The 9,920-nt window shown below is 43.3% G+C and overlaps 1 pseudogene; it reads left to right on the top strand.

Annotated features, from left to right (window-relative positions):
• Positions 1-9,416, top strand: part of LOC139310043 (zinc finger protein 850-like) — a 218,579-nt pseudogene extending 209,163 nt beyond the window's left edge.
• Positions 9,417-9,920: the final 504 nt, after the last annotated feature.

Consider the following 9,920-nt stretch of genomic DNA (forward strand, 5'->3'; position numbering starts at 1 on the left):
CGGCCAGGCATTTAGAGGGGGTTTTGTCAGGAGTAAATGCCTTGCCTCTGACCCAGGGCTAGAAGCATGGAGGCTGGGCAAGCCAACCCCCAAGGTCCACCCTAACCCAATAGCCCCTCCTTACCTTAGCCACGCCCAGGGGGTACTTAAGGGTCAGCCATGCAGTCCTGCAGCAGTTCCAGACTTGTACCTGCAATGATAAGATGCTTGATTAATAAACAATACTTGATTTAAAGAATACCTGCTTATGGAGTTATTGGGCACGATCCTTGAACACATTTAACAGATACATCAGAGGACTCGCATCACGTTTGAGTGTCCAGATTGTGTGAAAATTTCATTGGAAATTCCCACCTCATGAGACAACACTCACACACAGTGAAAAAAAAAACATTTGAAGGAGAGAAACCCCTTGAATGCCCTATCTGTGGGAAAGGTTTCAGTCACAATTACAGCCTGATGAACCACCAGAGGACTCACGCAGAAAAGAAATCTTTTGAATGCCCTGATTCTGAAAAGGGTTTCAGTCAAAATTCCAGTCTGGTGACACACCAGAGGACTCACAAGGAGAGAAACCATTTGAATGTCTGGATTGTGGGAAAAGTTTCAGTAACAATTCCCACCTTGTAAGGCACCAGAGGAATCACACAGGAGAGAAACCCTATGAATGTCTTGAATGTGGGAAAGGTTTCAGTCAAAATTCCAACCTGGTATACACAAGAGGTCTCACACAGGAGAAAAACCCTTTTAATGTCCTGATTGTGGGAAAAGGTTCAATCACAATTCCAGCCTGGTGGCACACCAAAGGATTCACACCGGAGAGAAACCCTTTGAATGTCTTGATTGTGGGACAATGTTCAGTCGGAATTCTGACCTGGTGAAACACCAAAAGATTCACACAAGAAAGAAACTATTTGAATGTCCTGATTGTGGGAAAAGTTTCAGTAACAATTCCCGCCTGGTGACACACCAGAGGACTCACTCCAGGGAAAAACCATATATGTGTCCAGATTGTGGGAAAAGTTTTCTTTGGAATTCCCGGCTGGTGAGTCACCAGAGGACTCACACAGGGGAGAAACCATACGAGTGCCCAGACTGTGGGAAAGATTTCAGTACTAAGGATAGCCTTCTAAATCATATGCTTATACATACAGGGGAGAAACCATTTAAGTGTCCTGAGTGTGAACGGTGCTTCAGAAAACCTTCCAACCTTATCGCACACAAGAAAATCCACCTGGCCATCAGCAGCAAAAGTTGCTGGATGTTTATTTTTGTAAAAATTGTACAATTTCTTTCTTTTGGGTGTCAGGTTCTTCAGGGCCTGCTGCTCAAGTAAGGGATTGGATTAGAAGATCTCAAAGGTTCCTTCCAGCTCTGTGGTTCTGTTATGTACTTGCTGTTTTCTTGGCAACAATCTCTGACTGATCTGACACTGTCTTTTCTGAGATGATTGTTTTTCTTACTTTCATGTCTAGCCAAAAAGCACAGTCTTTCCTATTGGTGCCCATCCATGTATTAATCAGTTTCAACTAAAAAAAGCTATTGGGGACCTTTTGTGATGTTCAGTTTGTGTATGTAGTCCTTGCTTATCTTGTTTCCTGAACCTTCAAAGTTACAATGGCACCGTGAAAGCAGACATACAGCTGGTCCCCAAATTTAGCACTTGCTCAGTAACCACACGTCTGCAGTTCCTGTGGTTATGAAGGTGCAGGAAAAGGAGTTGCACCAGTTAAGGTTCCACCAAGCAGTGCACATTTATGATGGTTGCAGCATCCCACACTGCTGATTCCCATTTGTGACCTTCCCAGCTATCTTCTGAGAAGCAAAACCAGTGGGGATGCCAGCAGGAAGTTGCAAGCCAAGGTCGTGTGAGATTGCCTTTCACAACCCACCGTGATTTGCTTAACAATGGCAGAGGAACAATACTCCAATATTTATGTTGTCACATGCTCACCATAAATGTGTTGGAAGAAATATCCATCTGGTTCAGTTCCAAGCTGGGAGAAAAACACAGAAGCTGATTGGAAACATGGTTTATTGATGAAGCCAAACCACACACAAAGACAGCATGCAATTCTGGGTCAGCTGACCCACTGGTTTGATGAATACATGGATTTTTATAAGTTTCACAGATGCTGCTAGCTGGGGGGGTTGTGCAATGTCTGAAATGCCCTTAGGAGATTGTGCAATGTAGTGGGCCCTGTGTCTTCTGCTAAATGCTTTATTATGTCCTAAAGGGTCTTAATCCCATCATCCTGGAGCTGAAGGTCTTTTGTTTTAGCAATAGCAGTAGTACTTAGACTCATATACCGCTTCACAGTGCTTTAACAGCCCTCTCTAAGCGGTTTTACATAGTCAGCATATTGTCCCTAACAATCTGGCTCATTTTACCCACCTCGGAAGGATGAGTCTGGTGAGATTCGATCTGCCAAATTGCAGGCAGCTGGCAGTCAGCAGAAGAAGCCTGCAGTACTGCACTCTAACCACTGCTCTTATAGATAGGCTGGCCCAATCTTTCTTAATGGGCACAAAATGCCTGCTGGGGGCTATTAAGAAAGACTGAGTCTGTCTTCCTACCTCTAAAAAAACATGTTTCTCCATTTCTCATTTAGGGAAATATAATATTCTGCCTTTTTAATATTTCCCAAAATATTTCATTCTTCTGGGGAGTGGTGCTGACTTTCTACAAATCATAAAAAGCTCTTTACATTTCCCACATTAAACATTCTGGACAATTTGTCCAGTGATAGATACACACATTACATCATCTTATCAAACTTTTCTTTTATAGTTTAATGTGAATTTTAGATCTTTCATCTGTCAAACAAAAAAAAAATTCTGTCAATGACTACTTCAGCTTCAACCACAACAATACCTGAGCAAATAAGAGATACAAACTCAAGGTAAACCACTCCAAATTCAATTGCAGAAAATACGACTTCAGCAACAGAGTGGACAATGCCTGGAATGCACTACCTGACTCTGTGGTTTCTTCCCCAAACCCCCAAAACTTTAACCTTAGACTGTCTACTGTTGACCTCACCCCATTCCTAAGAGGTCTGTAAGGCATAAGCGCACAATCGTTCCTGTCCTCATGTCCCTTTTTACTCTTATTCTTTTCATGTATCCCAAATATGTTTATGCTTTTATGTCTTCTTATATATGCTTGACAAATAAAATAAATAAAAAAATAAAATGTCATGAACTTTCAGGGCTCAGCACGTAGCTAATCTTCGTAAGCTTAGAGGTATCACATTTCACTCTTTTGTTTGGGTCAGTTGCCAGAAGTCAAAAATGACGGTAGCATTTAATCAGTGAAAACCTCTTGCAACCGCCTTAGATAAGAGAGGGGACAAGCGTGTTTTTCTGCCTGCCTGGAGATGGCGCTCAAACAGGCAACACCAGTGGCTAGAAAGCGGACGGTACAGCAGGCGGCGCCTGTGGTTGTGTTTAAGGAGTTAAAATCATCAAGTACTGCATTGCTAGAAAGGCTGGGAGGAGAGGAGACGCGCAGAGGAACTTCCTCTTCCGGATGGCTGATGGGAGGAAGTTGGTGTGCAGAGCGGCTTTTGTGCTGTTTCCATGGTGGAAGCAGCAGCTGCCAGGTGAGTGGAGGGCTGCAGGTGGGAGGAGAGTCCGGGAGCAACTTGGGCTGGAAGCGGAGAAGCAACTGGGCTGGAGCCTCTCAGCTGCTGCTGCTGCAGGTTCCTTCCCTCCCCAAATGGAAGCCCACTGGTGCTGCAGGCTGGGAAACTGGGGGCTGCAATTTCTGCTGGTGGGAAGCTTGAAAAAGCCTCCTTCAAATGCAGGTTGAGTCTTTGGGGCTGGTTTCCCTCCAGAGGGAGCTCCGTCACTGGAGGTTTGGAAGAGAGCTGGAAGAAACCTTGGAGGTCTTAATGACATCTCAGACAAATGGCTGTCCCGTCGGTTTAAAAGCCACCAGCAATGGAGCCCCCACAACCTCTGGAGGGAAGCCATTCCCGAAGAATCAACCTTCACTCAAAAGAGACTTTTTCAGTCTTCCAGGCAGCAGAAAATTGCAGCCATTCCCTTCCACTGGCTAATTGTTCTCACTGATGGGATTTTTCCTTAATTCCAGGTTGTTTCTCTCCTTGATTAGTTTCCATGCATTGCTTCTTGTCTTGTCCTTCTGGTGCTTTGGAAAAGAAGTTGACCCTTCAAGTATTGGAACACTGCTATCATGTCACCCCTAGTCCTTCCTTTCACTAGACGATTCATTCCCAATTACTGCAACCCACTAATTATCCCTACTGCTCTTCTCTGCGCTCTTTATAGAGTCTCCACGCCTGTTTTATATTGTGGTGATGAAAAGTGGTTGCAGTAATCCAAGCGTGATCTTAATCAAAGCATTGGTACTAATACTTCATGTGATCTCAGTTCTATCCCTCTGTTTAGGCAGACAGAGTTTCTCAGGCTTCTTGAGTTGTTTTCCCTTTGATTAATTGATTAATTGATTGATTGATTGGTTCGATTTATATGCCGCCCTTCTCTGGAGACTCAGGGCGGCTTACAATGCGTTAAGCAATAGCCTTCATGCTTTTGTATATACCTGCTTAGTAGGGCTTCCCCCCCCCAAGCGGTGTTCTTTTTTATACAAAGTTAGCTTATTGCCCCCACAATCCAGGCCCTCATTTTATTTACCTAGAAAGGATGGAAGGCTGAGTCAACCTTGAGCCTGGTGAGATTTGAACTTGCAGTAATTGCAGGCAGCTGGTGCTAGTTAACAACACTTTAGTCTGCTGTGCCACCAAGGCTCTTGTATAAGATTTTCATCCATGGAATCCTTCCCAAGATGTCTCTTGGTTTGTTGAAATCAGCTGCTTTAAAGTCTAAGACCTTAGTTTGATTTTGCTCTATTGCTTGTGTCTGCATTATATTGAATTCCAGTATGACATGGTCACTCTTCCCCCAATTTACCTGCAACCCCCCCTATAATTTCCTCTCTGCTAGTAAAAATTTAGATCACTATGGGACCGTGATGGCGAACCTATGGCACGCGTGCCACAGGTGGCACGCGGAGCCATATTAGTGGGCACGCCAGCTCAGCTCTTGGGTGCATGCGCGCACCAGCCAGCTGATTTTCAGGCCTTCTGGGCCCACCAGAAGTCTCCCCCCAAATTATCTGCAACTTCAACCCCCCCTCCCCTATAATTTTCTCTCTGCTAGTAAAAATTTAGATCACTATAGGAGATCCTTAGTTCCCTTTTCTACCTTTTGGATGACAAGTTGTCATCTAGATTCATTAGGAACCTTTTAAGACAGGGGTGACAAACTGGCGGCCCATGGGCTGGATGCGTGACATGCAGGCCACACCCACCCCAGCTCCATAAATGGGTAGAATGTCATAAAATGTCACATGACGGCAACATGACATGGCAAGTTTGACACTGGTGCTTTAAGACAAGATTGGCCAGCCATTTGTCTGGAATGTTATAGGGTATCGTGCTGAGAAGGAGATTGGACTAGAAGACCTCCAAGGTCCCTTCTGACTCATAACCTATTCTGTTACGGGCTTGCTATTCTCTTGGCAACCAAATTGCACGGATTCTGCCACTAGTCTTTTTCTAGGGTTTATGTTTTTTAACTTCCAGGTCTTGCCAAAAGCACGGTATTTCTACTGACTGTATTTTTCGGACTATAAGACGCACCTGACTATAAGACGCACCTAAATTTAGAAGAGGAAAACAACAAAAAAAAGGTTTTGGCCTATCTTTTTTCGGGCCGTTTCCAGCCTTTTTTCGGTCTTTTTCTGGGGCTATTTTCAGCCCATCTTTGAGTGCTTTTTTCAGCTCGTCTTTGAGGCTTTTTTTGGCTTGTTTCTGGGGCTTTTTTCCCTGTTTTTGAGGCTTCCCGCCCCCTGTTTTTGAGGTTTCTTGGGGGCTGTTTTGAGGCTTTTTTGGTCAATTTTTGAGGCTTTTTTGTCCCATTTTTGAGGCTTTTTTTCTGGCCTGTTTTTGAGGCTTTTTTTGGCCTGTTTTTCCGAAAAACCGTTCCTGTGGTTTTGAAGGTGCAGGAAAAGGAGAGACACCAACTTGGGTTCTGCCAACCGTTGTACATTTATGATGGCTGCAGCATCCCACACTCAGGATCCCCGTTTGTGACCTTCTCAGCTAGATTCTGAAGCAAAATTAGTAGGGATGCCAGCAGGAAATTGCAAGTCGCAGTTTGTGGAACAGATGCAAGTTGGCACTGTCATGTGACATCATGCTTCATGACCGGCTGCTTAGTGACACAGAAGCCAGTCCCAACTGCACTCAGTAAGTCAGGATTGCTTGAATTGGGATGTCACCAGAAGGGGTTGTAGACAGCATTTTCTTCTCTTATTTGCAGCTGAGGACTTTCATGAGCAAAATTGGTGCTTCAAATCTTGCAGAGGCTTTCGGCATCATTTCCTCAGTTCAAACCCCACATCTCTAAATTTAGCTCAGAAGGTTTGAGATTAACCATTTTGGGACATTTTGTCAGGCTGAAAACTCATGGAGCTTCCACATATATCATTTGTAGGTGTTTGTATCTGTATTTCTTTCTATATGCATATATCTGCAATTATATTAATTAATGAGCCTCGGTGGCGCAGCAGACTAAAGCACTATTAAGTAACACCAGCTGCCTGCAATTACTGCAAGTTCAAATCTCACCAGGCTCAAGGTTGACTCAGCCGTCCATCCTTTCGAGGTAGGTAAAATGAGGACCCGGATTGTGGGGGCAATAAGCTGACTTTGTATAAAAAAGAACACCGCTTGGGTGTGGGGAGCGAAAGCCCTACTAAGCAGGTATATACAAAAGTGTGAAGGCTATTGCTTGACGCATTGTAAGCCGCCCTGAGTCTCCGGAGAAGGGTGGCATATAAATCGAACAAATAAATAAATAAATAAATAAATAAATAAATAAATAAATAAATAATAAATAAATAAATAAATAAATAAATAAATAAATAAATAAATAAATAAATAAATAAATAAATAAATAATCTATCCTCAGTACATCCAGATATATTTGAGGATAACACTTTGCAGTGCCAAGAATCTATGATTGACCCAAGTCAACAACATAATTTCTTGGTTGAATAGATATCTTGGTACTCTTCCATGTGTCAAATGAATCATAATTAATGTAAGAGATTATTCTAGCATTGTGGCATGTTTGCTTTTTTGTTGTAATGTATACTTTTTTCACATCTTCTGTAACCATTTTATACACAATTAAACTTACACTTTTCTTTAAAACTTACAGACAAAGAGGAGGGCAATAAGAGAACTCTGGACAACTGAGAATAACAAGCAATGTTGAAAAGGAAATAAAATTGAGCCAGAAATCAAAATATATTCCAGTTCCTTCAGAAAAGCACACAATTCTCCTTCTCCAGCAGCTAATAGACAAAAGAGAGAAAATTAACATGAGATTTTGAGCTGGAAAAAGTAGAGGATACGAAACTCAAGGATACATTTCATGAAAAATCAAGGAAGATTATTTTTCACTCAGAAAAAGATGGAAATAGCTGGAAGTTAGGGGGAAGGAAAAGGTCTTATTGGGCAGGACACATAGGACAGACAATGATACAGGCCTTGCTTTGGGAAGAAGCAAACGGCTTTAATCAAAGCACCACTAAACAATAGATCACACATATTTTTGACCTCAAGAATATCAGTTGTGGAAAAGCTCCATAGATCTGCCTATTGTAGAAAAAGCACAGATTGCAAATCATAGCTGATTTAACAAGAAGATCCCAACTGTACAAAAGCCATACAAATTATCTGAATATGGCAAAAAGTTTGGTCAGAACAGCTTCCTTGTGGTTCATGGAACGACACACACAGGAGAGAAGCCATACGAGTGCTCCCGATGTGAATACTTTAGTGAGCAAGGCAACATGATAATACATCACAGGACACCCATCACGTAAGAGTGTCCAAATTGTGTGAAAGTATCATTGGAAATTACCATCTCATGAAACAACAAAGGACTCACACAGGAGAGAAACCCTTTGAATGTCCTGATTGTGGGAAAAGTTTCAGTCACAATTCCAGCCTGGTGACACACCAGAGGACTCACACAGGAGAGAAACCATTTGAATGTCCTGATTGTGGGAAAAGTTTCAGTCAGAATTCCAACCTGGTGGCACACCAGAGGACTCACACAGGAGAGAAACCATTTGAATGTCCTGATTGTGGGAAAAGGTTCAGTCAGAATTCCAACCTGGTATACCACCAGAAGACTCACACAGGAGAGAAACCATTTGAATGTCCTGATTGTGGGAAAAGATTCAGAAATAATTCCCACCTGGTGACACACCAGAGGACTCACACAGGAGAGAAACCATTTGAATGTCCTGATTGTGGGAAAAGTTTCATTCACAATTCCAGCCTGGTGAAACACCAGAGGACTCACACAGGAGAGAAACCATTTGAATGTCCAGATTGTGGGAAAAGTTTCAGTCACAATTCCAGCCTGGTGAAACACCAGAGGACTCACACAGGAGAGAAACCATTTGAATGTCCTGATTGTGGGAAAAGTTTCAGTCAGAATTCCAATCTGGTGAAACACCAGAAGGCTCACACAGGAGAGAAACCATTTGAATGTCCTGATTGTGGGAAAAGTTTCAGTCGCAATTTTGACCTGGTGACACACCAGAGGACTCACACAGGAGAGAAACCATTTGAATGTCCTGATTGTGGGAAAAGGTTCAGTCGCATTTCCAACCTGGTGAGTCACCAAAAGATTCACACAGGAGAGAAACCCTTTGAATGTCCTGATTGTGGGAAAGATTTCAGTCAAAATTCCCACCTGGTGACACACCAGAGGACTCACACAGGAGAGAAACCATTTGAATGTCCAGATTGTGGGAAAAGTTTCAGTCAGAATTCCAGCCTGGTGACACACCAGAGAACTCACACAGGAGAGAAACCATTTGAATGTCCTGATTGTGGGAAAAGTTTCAGTCGCAATTCCCACCTGGTGACACACCAGGATACTCACACAGGAGAGAAACCATTTGAATGTCCAGATTGTGGGAAAAGGTTCAGTCAGAATTCTGAGCTGGTGAGACACCAGAGGACTCACACAGGAGAGAAACCATTTGAATGTCCTGATTGTGGGAAAGGTTTCAGTCAGAATTCCCACCTGGTGACACACCAGAGGACTCACAGAGGAGAGAAACCATTTGAATGTCCAGATTGTGGGAAAGATTTCAGTACTAAGACTAGCCTTTTAAATCATGTGCTTATACACATGGGAGAAACCATTTAAGTGCCCCAAGAGTGGACGGTGCTTCAGGAAACATTCCACCCTTATTGCACACAAGAAAATGTGCATGGATTTTCCAAAGTGATGAGTGATGATCTAAAGCAGTGGTTCCCAAAGGGGCCGTACCAAAGTTGGGGGCCGGTGGGATGACTTAGGGGGGCAGTAAGAAGCAAGGGGGCAACAGGGGGCACTAGAGGCAAAAGGGGGCGGCAGGGGGGCGCTAAGTGGCAAGGAGGGTGGCCCCCACCCTTTGGCCTGTGCCTTGCAGCAGTTACCTCCTTGCAAGGAAACAGCAAGAAAAAACAGCTCCTTTCAGCTTCAGCACAGGCTAATTAGCACAAGTTGATTAGATTGGCCTCCTGACTCTCAGCTGTTTTGCGCAGGGCTCTCCTGCTTGCTGCAGAGTGTTGGAGCAGATTTTTTCCCCTTGTGCTAATCAAGCTATGCTGAAAACGAAACTGAAAGTAAAGCCTGCTGTTTGCTGTTTGCTGCAAGGAAAAATGAGGCAGAGGCAGAGGGAGATTTCTTTTTCTTCTTTTTCCTCATTAAAAAAGGTAGGTGCAAACAATGGGAAATTTAGGGCAGGAGAGGAGAGTTCAAAATTTTAAAACAAAAGAAAAAAAGGGGAAAGAAAAAGGCAAAAATAAAAATGGGAA

The sequence above is a fragment of the Pituophis catenifer genome, unplaced genomic scaffold, assembly GCF_029215685.1.
Source record: "Pituophis catenifer annectens isolate HBS135680 unplaced genomic scaffold, rPitCat1.0.hap2 SCAF_2, whole genome shotgun sequence".
NCBI classification, from domain to species: domain Eukaryota; kingdom Metazoa; phylum Chordata; class Lepidosauria; order Squamata; family Colubridae; genus Pituophis; species Pituophis catenifer.